Below are 15047 nucleotides of genomic sequence, written 5' to 3' on the forward strand. Positions count from 1 at the left end.
TAATAAATATATATATTAGACTGTAGATACACATCACTATCATCATCTCAGAAACTTGCAGATTTAGTTCGCACTCCACTCACGACATTGCGCATCAATCAATTATGAATTATTCGGAGCATTTTTTTAATATTTTTCGGAGATGTGAATGCTTTTTTTAACGATACCCTACATCTTTCACCCAATTGTTTTTAATGCATAAAAATGTCTGTATTCGCTGACTGAAGAAATAATTTAAAAATTTTCTAATTTCGTTGATGCATTTTGTTCTACAATATCGCATGCAGAGTCCAACAGGCAATTACACTTAACTACAAAAAAAAAAATTAGTTAATTTAAGGCGAATTGGTTTTTACTGCAGAAACGAAACTTAAAATTGCAAAAAAAATTCCGATAAAAGTGGGGAAAAAAGCAAATATATTGTAAAAAAAGCAAATATATTATAAAATTTTTTAAGGGAATAAGAATTCCATCCTATTGTGTAATTACTATTGCAGGTTTTCCTTTTATTTTTCGGAAAGGCTAGTATATGTGTATTTAGTTTTTATTCTCTTTATTAGCTAAAGAACCAGTAAACCAGCAGACGACACATACTTAAAGAAATCCTAAAAATTCCTTAGTTAGTCGGTTGTACTTACCTACTTATCGACCATGAGGTGGGAGCTAGCTAAGCGTTGCGTGGTGAGCATTCCTCAGGTGCGAATGGTGTCAAATTATGCCAATGTGTGATATGTCAAATTATACTGTTATACTAAATAAAGTATTTGATGAAACTTGAAATTTATATATTTATATATGTTATTTTTGCAAGTATTAGAAAAAGGCAGACGGGTCTGACGATTTCTTTGACCAGGCAGACCGTAAAATCTTTTCTCCCGCGTGAGCATACGAATATATATTTTCGCCAAATTTTCATTAACATCTGCTGCTTTATAGCTGCAAGAATACCGATGAAAGGTGAAATCGCCTATCATCTACGTCCACTGATTTTTTTGAACAACCAAACTTTTGGATGATGTCGAATGATGCACTTTGTAAAAGCTAATAATATTTGCAAAAGCGTCTGGAATTTCAACATATTTCGTCAAAAAACCGAAAGGTCCCTCGTTTCCTATGTTGAAAATGGCAGGATTGAAGCCCGAGTTGGCAAATGGAACCCACTCAAGCTTTTGGCTAATAATTCAGCCAGTTCTCTATATATTTTGATAATTTTTATGAAATTTTTCGTTGCTACGAGTTCTAATAAGCATCCAAATATGGGAAGATACATTTTGTGATTTCTTCATTTTTTCAACAATTAAAAAATTAAAATAATTATGTCATTTATCTTACCTTTAGTAATATTTTTTGTAATGACACATTTTTCCCTTATCCATTCAAAGGCAGCAAGTATGTTTGTATATTTATATAATTCATATTAATGGGAGATCCAGACCAAGAAAAAATCCGTTGAATTTACTAAAGCTTTGAAGACTGGTTATAGTAGTTGTGTACACAAACATACTGCGATCAGTCAAGCCAGCGATAGAACAGAGGTCAGATATATGCTATCGAAACGGTTATGATTTCCGTGATACTTAAATGGAGTTACTAAATATGAGAATTGTTAGATAGATTGTATATTGCAATAAATAACAGTTATGACCAGTCAAGTGAGTCAACAGTTATGAGTCAATCAAATATTAGAACAGAGGTAATCAGTCAGCCCTTATGTATATACAATAAATAAAAAAGTTTCAGTTATGATTGCCGTGGTATTTAAATAAATTTAGTAAAGCTGAAAATTGTTATACAGCTTGTATATTGTATATCTGACCTTTGAAGTTGACATTTGAAAATAATTTTTAGTTAACTTGTTTATTTCAATTGACTTTTCAGCAGAAAATTTTATATTTTACGTATAACGTCTTATGCCAATAGAATTGTACGTCTTTTTTTCGGTTACAAGTTAGAAGTGTTGTTAATCTCTAGGAGGAGGGGTACTCACATAATGGACCTGCCGAGATCACTCGCCCGGAACCTGGGGACTGGAGTTATTAAACAAATTCGGCTGGAAATTTAGTTTTGCTTCCTTGTAAGCGATATAACTCGTAAATGGGGCACTTTATGATACTGGCGCTATAGAACTTTTAGTTCCTTAGATGGTTTTTTATAACTTGAAAAAAAAATCTTCCTTCTCCCCGCGGGGACCATTGAAATATAGAGTAAAGTGAAGCTTAAGTCTTCGAAATAATGGGTACTGGCTGTTTAAATCGCTATATAAACTACTGGATTTGTTTTTCCAGTTTTTATTAAACACACTGTCGGGTTTTGAGGGTTTTAATTTAATTTTTTATTTTTAAGCCACGAATCAAAAAAAAGCAGTATTATAAGTTTGACGGCTATATGTGTCTGTTTCGTTTGAAAGATAATTTAATGAAGAGTGTTTTTAGCTCTGTTTCAAGTGCGAGTTTAGGTGCCAGAAGGCTCTAAGGAAAATGGTAATTTAATAGAGAGTGTTCTTAGATACGTTTCAAGTGCGAGTTTAGGGCTCCGTACTCCAAAATTTTATCGGGAGTTTTTTAAATTTTGTAAATTTCACTTGACCGACCACTTTTTAGTTATTATTTTCAAATACCGATTCAATGATATTTCCCTTACCAGTTCGCCTACCATCATTTTTTTCTTTTTCACAATATGACGTCTAGTTGTCTCCATATTTAATTTTCATTACTGCTACGTTTTTAGTGACAAAATCGGCAAAAAATGTTTGGTCTCTACAGTGCTACAAAAATAAAACGAATTTCGGAGGTAAAAAGGAAGAGCAACAGTTCGTATGGAAAATCTAAAAATCCTTCCTCATGGTTTCGGATTCAGAACTACACTTGATTCGGCTTGGCTTTGGCTATCGCTTTGTTTGCAAGTTTATGCCAAAAAAATTATGTGAAAGCCAAAAATTGAAAATTTTGACTCAAGATGTTTTACGACTATAAGCCTAACTGGCCGAGCGGTCTAAGGCGATAGTCATTAGCCGTTTGTCTACTTAGAATTAGGTTGCGGGTTTGAATCCAGGCAACGGCACTGTGAGCAATTATAATTAATGGGGCGGTAAAATTGATCACATTGTCGTCGCTTGGATAAGAACGAAGTAACCGACTTCACTTCACCCACATCATAAATATACTTGTATATATGGCTGTAGTTTAATAAATAAAGATTAACAAATAATGATGTGGGTGGCTTCTGTTATGGGCGTGAATGTCAGAGAAACGGAGGTTAAACCCCATTATTTATTTATTTATGTATGTTTTACGATTACAAACACACCAACGTTTCTGTTGACAAAGATTTTTTCTCATAATGGAATAGCTATTTTTAATATACATAGGTACTCTCTTGATGACAAAATCATTATGTTATAATTTTATGTCAAAATTTGATTACCATATTAATAAAATATATGTATATCGTGACCAGTTTATAACGCTCCACCCCCGCCTTTTTTATTTTTTTTAAAGTGCGAAAATTTGAAGAAAAAAAAAAAAAAGATTTAGTTACTTTTAATTTAGTTAATTTCAAGCAAGATAATTTTTGTTGGTCCAAAATTTTAAAAGATGACATTATTCCACTCTTGATTTTCAAACTAACCATTATATCCCTTATGTTTTTGCATAGAAGAAAAAACAATTCAATGACAAACTCCAAAGATTGACAATCAATTATACGATAAACGGCGGTAAACACACTGACTTAAGGTTCACAGCTCGAAATCCAGAAATGACAGCACAAAAAATTATTTGAATGCGGTTTTTGGCATTCGACTCGTTAGATCGTCAGGAAATTTTGTGACCTAGTCTGATTTATAAGAAATTAAAAATATGTAATTAGCATAATTAATATGCATTTTATAATTACATTTTAATTTGACTGTTAATATTAAATTCACAATGCGGTTGATAGTGATGGCAATGATTTCAAACTTGTCACGCGGGGGTTTTCGGGTCTCAGAGGTACCTGGTACTCAGGGTAAACGGTTCCTCGATATCTAGTGGAGTTTCCGGGAAATTTTTGGGGTCATTGATCACGAATATCTTATCAGAATTCAGCTCCGAGGTACCTGCTGCAACGGTATCACCGTTGCCTCCCGGAGTTTTCGAGAAATTCGTCATATAATCAGTCCAAACTCGCAATTTTAACTGCTAAAATTTATAAATTTAAAATCGTAAGGGGTATTCAAAAATTTACCTACTTATCCGTTCAATGCCTAGTCACGGTAGGGAAATCAAATTGACGCCAGCGCTTCCATTGAATAATTTTGGAGTAAAAGGTGGTTGATATTATTCCATTTTTTACATGTAAAGTGTATAACAAATGTCAGATTAAAATTATTGAAAAATAATAATTAATTAACTTTGTTGCATTAGAGATTGTGAAAATAAGAGACAAAATTGCATAAATAGTAGCAACACTTGTTAAAAATTTCAAAATGTTATTAAATTTTTGAATGTATTAACCGTATATACAATCCATAGAATTATATGTTCTTCCAAACAATCATTAATAAAGAAGTATATCGTTACCATAGAAAACGCCACGAAGAAAACTCATGCATGGTACACATAAAGGGCATTAATGAGAATGCATATACATGATTTAAAGATAATCGCACACTGTTTTTATTAATTTAAAACTTTAACGAGAGAACTATCTTATTAAATTTACATCTGTATTATTTGTCAACTTAGTAAGATATTTGTGCATTTTATAATGAATTAAAGCAAATCAAAGTAATTGCAATCGAAAGAAAAAATATTGAAAAATTATGTTCAAAATTTCATGCATTTTATTTTATTTTCCAAGACTATAAAATGTAGTAAATTCAATTTATAAAAAATGTTTCAAATAAAGATAAATTTTTTAATTTGCAGCATTTGTATTTGACCAATTAATAGATTTTTTTTTAAAGGAGAGAGGCTGTTTTGTTGGAAAATTATCAAAAATCCACCACTGAATTTTCCCGCATTATCCTAAATCAATGTGGACTTATCTAACAGACTATATCATTATTATTATTCAATAAAATTACTGAAAACAAAAGTTTTTTTTTCAACATGATTTTTGCTTATATTATTAAAGAAAGAAATAAAATATTTCTATTTCCGGTGTGAAAAAGAAAAGAAAAAGTTTCTTTTTCTGATTTTCATTTACAGAAAATATCCACAAATCTATAATATATCCTAAAAGTAAAAAGTTTTTTTATTTAACTTTTAACATTTTTTATACAAAAATTTTTTTGTTAATTTTATGAAGGAGAATTATTTAATTAAACCTGAAAAAAAATCACATTTTCTATTATGTTTACAATATTCTAACACAATTGAAAATTTATATAGGTCTTTATACGAATAAATGATTCAAACAATTTGAATTTTAATTTTTGGGGCTCTATAAAACCGCGCCATTCAAATTAATGATTGGAAATTAATTAATTCTTTGAAAGTGCACAATTCAAATTTGTCTTGTAGTCTTCGAATGGTTTAATGGGTCTCTATTGGTAGAGAGAAACACGAATTCAAAACATAAATTACAGTAAATACCACGATACTCGAAATAAAATTGTATATTAAGAAATTCTATTTAAAAAATACAATTAAAAAACATACAACGTACTTCGCTGAATATCGATATTTCGATTGCAATGCAATCATCGTCAGTAGCAAAATTTATTCATATAACATTTTACAAAAAATTAAAAAATTAAAATAAATAAGCAAAACATTACCAACAAAACAGTAACGATTTACAAAAAATAAAAATACAAAAATTATCACAAATTTGAAGCAATAATAAATGCGAAAATTTAGAATTCGATTTAATTAATAAAAATTGAGTGGAAATATTTCTCATAAACAAAGGTATAGCAAGTTTTACTTAAATTTATCATCTAAATATATTTTCAGAATTTGGAATTTTTCGATTAGTAAAATGGATAGGTAATATATTAAATACAATAACTAACTTAATCAGAAAATTAGTGACCTGACTTCTAAAAATCATATCAGTCACGACGTTTTTTTAATACTTTTTTTCTAGTTTTTCTTACAATTCTAATATATTATATTTTCACTTTTCTAAACATATGTTTAGAAGTTTATCTTGAATAATTTTTGTGGAGAAAAAAAAACAATGATTTTTCAACTCAATTAATTCGTTATATTACGACCCTCACAATAGGCAATCTGGTCATAAGAAAAACTCCCGCAGATTTAGCAATAATAAATCCTCCATGATAATAATTTTCTATTTTATAAACTTTACTGTTTCTTAAAAAGTAGTTCTGGAAGTGGGATAAAATTTTGTAAAATGGTCACTTACGATGAACAATGATATATTCAATTTTTTCCAATACATTTCATTTTACGAAAAAGGGATTTTGCAATTTTTTGAATGCTATTTTATGCCATCAACGAGTAAAAACTTTATCGTTTTTAGTAAATATTAACCAAATTGAATTTTTTATCGTAAGCATAATTGTAGAGAATAAAATTTAGTATACTTAATTAATCTTCTAAACAAGTTTAATATTTAGAAAGATGTTTGTTAATTTTATTCGAAAAATTTCCAAGTGTACCAACGATAATTAACAAAATCAAATTTAAATTTTCATTTTAACCAAAGTTATAGATAATAAAATTTACTCCGTTTTATCGTCTAAGCAACTTTTTCAATTTTAATTTTTAGAAAGAATTTCATTAATTTTAATCGAAAAATTCTCAACGATAATTAAAAAGAATCTAACTCGTTAAAGGTACAATGGATTCAAAAATTTCTAAGGATTTTTTTTTTTAGAATTATAATATATACTCTATAATCACTCGGCTCTTCTAAAGTTTTGGGATATTTTGAATTTTCATCTAATTTACGCATAAAATTATTTTAATAAATATGTACATCAAATTTCTAACATAATCACATGAAAAAAAATATTTTTTTTTAAACTAAAAAAAACTATTTTAATGAAATATAAACTTACATTTTTTTTATGAAATAGAAGAATTTTTCTAAAAAAAAATTTTTTTTCGTTAAAAGTTTCTCTTTCTCGATTTATCTCACAATAAAAATCAAACACATATCTCTATTCAGAAGGCGAATAAAAATTTTCAGACGAAACTTAATAATTAAAACCAAAAAACAATTACACATACACGCTTGTTATATAATCACACGCGCGCGTTTAAATAAAACGTTAAATCACGCGGCAAAATGTTAACAATAACGTTTGTAATATGAATCATAATATTATGTACAAAAAAAAAATAAATTCGTACACACGAGAGTATTCGAAAGAAAACTGTACGATCGCAATGCAATGTATATAATATTGTTTTCGAGAAAATTTCTATGTTGTTCGAATATGTTGTAAAAGCATGGTAGTGATTTGATCAACTGTCGCTTATAGGATTCACAAAACTGACGAACATTACATTTATAGACGAAGTGATTTATTGCAAGCTAGGATATTATGTTATATAAACTTCTGAATATACGGACGGACGGACCGCATATAACTCTATTTTATTTGTGAACATCTATCAGGAATGCGCGCTAACATATTTATTTTATATCTGTAACTTTTTTAGTTAAGAACTGTTTATTTAAAACAAGTGGGAAATAACAACTATTACTAGAAAATCCTCAAGAGGGGAATTTTGGGTAGTATCTCGAGCGCGTCAGATTACCATATAGGAGGTTCCTTGGACCTACCTTAATACCTCCACCAAATATTAGCTCTTAATATGGGGAGACGATCAAATTAGTACAAATAAAACAAATAATTAAAAAAAAAATAAAAAATCCGACTGCATTAATTAAAAACTAAAAAGAAATAAAACAAGTCCAGTAGTTTACATAGCGACTTTAACAGTCGTGGCCCATTATTGAGAAAATTTGAACCGGTCTAGATTTAAATGGGTACCGGCTGTTAAAGTCGTTATGTAAACTACTGGATTTGTTTCTTTCTTTTCAGATTTTATTTAACGCACTCGAGATTTTTATTTTATTAAATTATTAATTTTTAATTTAAACAAATTTATTAATCCTTTTTAAATTTGAACACTTATATATATATACTTATAACTTATATACATTTTTGTAATCTCCATTTAATTTCCTTTATTTTGATACCCTACTCGATAGGATTTGTTTTTTTTTTTTTTCATTAACGTATTACTACTTCGTTCCAAAAATTCGCCACTTTTTTTTCAAAAACCTATCTAAGAACACTTGTGTTTTTAAGTCAAATATAATGAAATGATACCTTAATTTTTAATCTCCATTGACACGTATGGAAGATACCAGGCAATAAAGAAATTTACAAACAAATATACATACATACATACATACAAGAATCGGGTAATAATAGTTTTTTCCTTTATCTGTTTTTATACCATGTATATATGAAATATAAATAGTATATTAAGTTTCGTCCCAAGTTTGTAACGCTTAAAAATATTGATGCTACGAAAAAAATTTTGGTATAGGTGTTCATAGAATCACCTAATTAATCCATTTCCGGTTGTCCGTCCGTCCGTCTGTGGACACGATAACTCAAAAACGAAAAAAGATGTCGAGCTGAAATTTTTACAGCGTACTCAGGACGTAAAAAGTGAGGTCAAGTTCGTAAATGAGCATCATAGGCCAATTGGGTCTTGGGTCCGTAGGAACCATCTTGTAAACCGTTAGAGATAGAACAAAAGTTTGAATGTAAAAAATGTTCCTTATAAAAAAATAAAAAACTTTTGTTTGAAACATTTTTTTGTAAACATCACTGTTTACCCACGAGAGCGTTAATTAGGTGCAAATTTTATAAGTATGTATTAATATAGGAATATCAGTTGTGTGTGTGTCTATTTAAAAGTGAATATCTTTTGTTATTTACGTGACGTCAAAAAAACAAACGACTGCGCATCAACACTGTCTATACATGATATTTCAACAATTAACTCAGTCAATTGTTTGTTTTCACTTGTTATATAAATAAATGATAGAATTTTTCATGTATACGGAGTGTTGTACAATTGACTGCAGATCAAGACGATCGAAAAATCTCCTAACCTTTGGATCTGAGGCCTGGTTTGAGGGATACTGTTACTGGAAAATTTAAAAATCCTTCCATTCAGAGAAAACTTTAAGCCAGCAAGCGTGGTAGGTGTGAATTTGTTAACAGCGACCGCCAAATAAATTAATTATCATCTAATTACCTCACTTTATTTTATTTATTATTGGCAATTCTTAGTATTTCTGAGAACACAAATCTATCTATATATATAATAATTGATCTAGAAGCTGAATCTAGAAGAATGGAATTTTGTACACCAGTCCCTTAAATGATGGAAGTGGGCATTGAGAAGGGATTTTGGAAATGCATCCCCTGAGGGATTAAAAAAGAGATGTGAATTTTGGATATGGAAAATCCTTAATAATTTTATAGACAAATATAGGTCAACCTCTACATGTGTTTTCAGGTTACCAAGGTTTTTTTTTAACTTCATGTGGTTTATTTTTACAGAGAATTCTAATTATTCTTCGCACAAGCGGTATGTAAGGAATGTTTCTTTATAAATTGAGTTACCGTTATACGAAATATTTGAAACAATGATTATACAGCTATATACTAAGGGCGTGTGTAGCGAATATTTAGTACGGTGAGCATAAAAGCTGGGGAGCCAAAATGGACATAAAGTTAGAGGAATTAGGCATAAATATTAGTGAAGAATATGAAGAAACTATGCTACAAAAAACTATGAAAATAGTAGAGGAAAAAATTGAGAATGATGCCTACGGAAAAATGTTTACGGATATTAGAGGGAAAAAATCATTGCAATTTTTCGCCAGAATTAACCACTATTAGGATGGAGCGCATTATATTACTAATTTGGAGCTTAAGGTAGTTCCTCCGCGACCGTCCAGTCAAAAAGTTTTGGACTAATACTATCATTCAGTGCATTAACTGTGCTATGACTATTATACATATACCATATATTATTTTCAAAAGACTGTAGTTCCTCACTACTGTTTCTAGTATACATATAAGCACACACACTATGACATATGCCTTTAACATTAGTCTTCATATCTTTTCCACAAAAATCATCGCTAAAACGAGTTATTTATTTAAGTTTTTTATCGAAACTATATGGTAAATAATTTTTATTTTTATTTATATATTTTCTAAATATAGTATTCTACATTATATTAGTTTTTCATAGAGATGGTGGACGTCATTCATTGGTAAATAAATATAATATTTGTAAATTTGTGTATTTTTATACACTTCTCCCATGTACACGTACAAATTGCGTCACTTTTAATTGCTAATATCTCATGTATGGCATGGTAAATCATCTTCTAATTTTAACAGCAAGTGTATTATGAATTAAATATTTTATATTCTGAGTTTTGAGAAATTCTTGGAATATCACTTTCGTGTAGGTACTACCTTAATGAAAAAAGGGAATTGGCAAGATTTAGGCTTGGAGTTTGGAATTATGACAGTGCAAAGGATGTAGAAGGAAATAAAATATGTGCAATATGCAGTGAAAGTGAAAGTGAGGAGCATTTGATGTTATTTTGTGAAGGATTGAGTGAGATAAGGGCTAATTTGAAAAGTGGTAAAGATATAATTCAAATGATGGACTATAAAGAGGAACTTTAGCAAAAGGATATAGCTAGAGTTATTAAAAAAATATTAAGCGTAAGGAAGGAGAAGTTAGAGTAACAATTTGTTTAATTTTTTTTTTTTATATGTATGATAGTTAAAATCTGTCAATTGATAATTTTTAGAGTCAAATAAATAAATAATAATAAAAAAAAGCTATATACTTAAAGTTCTAACCGACAGGAAAAGTCGAGAACAAAATCATTGAAGATAGAAATTTGATTTATTCTAAAAGATTTCTAAAGCAAAATCTACTAAATTTTTTCTTGCCTATGTTCCTATTCATATTTTAAGTATTTCGATACATATATCTCGGTTAAGGGTGTACGAGCGCTAGGACAAAGGCTCGTTTTCTGAAGTCTAAATCAATTCTGAATTTTACGGGGTGTATTTTTACGGGGTGGCTCGATTATTTAAGTCTGTAGCGGCGCTACGGTAGGGTGCGGTTGGGCGATCGTTGAGGGCACCTGATAAAAAGGGTGCACAGCCGTCCCTTTGTTTCGTATCGCTCATAGTTCGAGGTCTATTTACTCGTAAATTCTTTGAATTAAGCGAAAAAATCTGAATGTTGGCAACACATAAATGAAACGCAGTATCTTTGAATATTTATTTTGGAACTAGCAACAGAGTGAGAACCACTTCTCAAAGAAGGTTAAGAAGGATAATAAATGAGAGAACATGATTATTAATGTCTTAATATACAATATAATATCCTGGCATGTATTTACAACATAATAATTGCCATTTAATAAATATTATTTAATAATTAAACTTTACTAACCTGTGATACATGTCTACTTTCTAAAAAAAATATCCGTAAAAGAGCATTTCTTGTAATGTATACCTGTCAGTGAGTCAACTGGTGAAAGACTGAGTGAAGTTATTATTAATGTTTTAAATAAATACGAACTGGAATTGGACGATTGTAGGGATCAGGGTTACGGCAACGAGGCGAATTCAAAAGGAAAAAATATTGGGGTACAAATGAGAATTCTCAACATAAGCTCCTTAGCTGTTTATGTACCGTGTGACTGCCATAGCTACAATCTAGTACTATGCGATGCCGCTAAGTCATCCGTAAAATCAGTCACTTTGTTTGGAATACTTCAGGGGTTGTTCACATTGTTTTCAGCTTCTGTTCATCGATGGAAAATTCTAACCGATCACTTGGGACTATATACTATAAAAAAGCTGAGTGGGACACGTTGGGAAGCAAGAATGCAGTGTTAAAGCAGTCCGTTATCAAATTAGTGCTATCCATGATGCTTTAATTACTTTGGCCATTGAAACTCTGATGTTCAAGTGTCTCGTGAAATTGAACCTGTGTTTTTAGGGATACAATAAGAATTCGATGTGTTAAGCACCAAGCTGGTGAAATTGCACACAATGACCCTAACTTCTGCAAAAAACATTGAGGTTGAATTTTTCAACGGTCTTTTGGACACCTCATGAATTCCAGTTAATGAAAGGTTCGAACAGTGAAATGAGTACTCGTAATCTTGGTATTTGAACAATATCAAAGAGATTCCGGAAAAACCCGAATCTTTTGTACAATATTAAACATATTCCGGAAAAACCCGACTTTGTCAAACTCTGTGGTGATCTCCAATTAAAATTAACTGTAGACTCTAAATCAGACATAGATGGTTGTATGTGGTGTGATGAACTCGTAAGCCTGATGAACTGGTGAGTCCTTTTTACCAGATCAAAATGTGGTTACTCCTATTTTTATTTTAAATTTCATCAAAGATCGCAACTTACAAGAACTGTATCCAAATGTATGGATAGCATTGCGAATATTATTGACTATACCTGTAACGGTTGCTAGTGGAAAGAGGATATTTTCAAAGCTGAAGCAGATAAAAACCTATCTTCGATCAACAATATCTCAATCTAGATTGTAAAAATTTGCTAATTTTTCAATTGAAAACGAAATTGCTGAAAACATCGACTTGGATGACCTTATAAAAGAGTTTGTTGATAGAAGGGCCAGAAAAGTAAAATTTTAATAAATAATTATTTTTTTTAATAAATGGGTATTTCATTATATCTTTTCCCTATTATACTATGTATATATATAGTATATTAAGTTTAGTCCCAAGTTTGTAACGCTTAAAAATAATGATGCTAGGAAAAAAATTTTGTCATAGGTGTTCATAAAATTACCTAATTAGTCCATTTCCAGTTGTCCGTCCGTCCGTCCGTCTGTGGACACGATAACTCAAAAACGAAAAAAGGTCAGGACGTAAAAATTGAGGTCAAGTTCGTAAATGAGCATCATAGGTCAATTGGGTCTTGTAAACCGTTAGAGACAGAACAAAAGTTTAAATATAAAAAATGTTCCTTATCAAAAATTAAACAACTTTTGTTTGTAACATTTTTTCGTAAACATCGCTGTTTACCCGTGACGGCGCCAAATAGGCGGAAATTTTATAATATGTACTATACTTGATTAACAGTTATGTATGTGTCACATGTTTGTATGTGTAATGTGATAAAGAAATCAACACTGACTATGCATGGTATTTCAACAATTAACTCAGTCAATTGTTTGTTATCACTTGTTTTAGTATGATGAATTATTGATGATGAATTATGTTATAACTTGACAATAAAAGTAAGAATACAATTTTCTGGATTCGATATCTGGAGTAATTTTCAAAATATCGAAAACTATAAATTTTCTTTATTCGGATTCAATACTTGGAAAACCAAGGCAGATATTGAACAATTTTATTCTTATTTTTCGTCTGGAGTAATTAAGTTATAACAAAATTTATGATCAAAGTTGAAAATAGGACACAAATAATTTAAAACACAAGTCTAAACTTGCCTTGGCGCTCGTCTTACCTTAACACATTCCTTTTTTCATAGTAAAAGTTGCGCTCAAACCGTCAATAAATTAACAACGAGTATAACATACATTATTTATATAATACAAAAGTTTATCGAGGGAATTGGGGGGAAAATGGATATTCTTTATTTTAGTTCGTCTATAGAAGCCATTTGCTGGCCTGCATTGTTACAGATTGCTATGCATTGTTTAAATGCAAAAATTTTCAAAAGCGTAATCAATTTTAGGTGTCAATCCTAGTAGCTTATTTGATTATGCGTAACCAATTCCGTTCGCAGTATGCCTAGGGTAGCGGGTTCGATTCCCGCCGTCAAAACAAAAGTTAATTTAATGAATGGTTGTGATGAATTAACCTAATCTAACCTAACTTAACCTAACCTAGGTGTACAAATTAATATTCAATTTTATTTAGTGTTTAATTTTCATATATTTCACTGTAATTACAATTAAACATTCTTATTACATGAATTTTACTTATAAATAGACAGGGCCATATTCAGGGTGTCTGTTTTAAGTTGGCATATACTTGAAACTCAAAAAAAACTTTTATCGATAAAAATGCTTCAAGCTTTATCACAATGTAGACTGGATTCATCAAAGTCAGTAATTGTAATTTGATTCTTTGATGGCAGCAAGTTTCTTTGCTAGAAACAAGGATTTTTGTGCAGCGGAGCTTACAAACGTAAAAATATACTTATAAGTTTTCACGAATTTACTTATAGTAACAGTTTTATTACGAAATTCACATAAAAAAGCTGTTTTTTCTCCAGTATAAATTTGGTCTGGTTGAATTAAACTGCTTCTATCAATTTTACCATAAATTTCACATGAAAAAGGTTTATGTTGAAATATGAATTCGTTTATGTTGAAATTAAAGTGATTTTTCAAGCAAATGTTTTATCACAAACAGTTATATTAAATACAGATACTGATTATTTTAAAATACAAGTAATCATTTTTGTTCGTCGCATCAATATTTTAAGCTCTAGTTACAAACTTGGGCTAAACTTAGTATAACTTGAAATATTTCATATATCGCAACCAACTAGTTTAATTAGCCGTTCAATTAACAGCCTACTAAACCTAACGCCTACAACATTTAATTAACCGGCTGGCTGATGTTTAGTCTCAGTATTCACAGTCTGACGTGAGGAACTTAACGTACCAGTCGCGTAAAGTTATATTATCGTAATTGATTGTAGAGAGCTTTACTTTGTGGAACTCCATAATAGGTTTTGAAGGAATAACTTCCAAATTTTCTTTGCTTAGTCCACTGTTTTATTTATAAATTAATAATTTAAATTATTATTACAGACATGTTTCGTCTAAACTTAGACATTTTCAATGTGAAGTATAATTTAATGTTGATCGCTTTTTATACAGCAATTTTTTGTGACGTATTCATATGGAATGTGTACCAAAATTAACAAGTTTAATTTTTGTTTTCAAGAAACATTTACAAGGTGAAATACCTTTGTGTCAAATTAAGATAAAAAT

This window comes from Chrysoperla carnea, chromosome 2, assembly GCF_905475395.1.
Source record: "Chrysoperla carnea chromosome 2, inChrCarn1.1, whole genome shotgun sequence".
NCBI classification, from domain to species: domain Eukaryota; kingdom Metazoa; phylum Arthropoda; class Insecta; order Neuroptera; family Chrysopidae; genus Chrysoperla; species Chrysoperla carnea.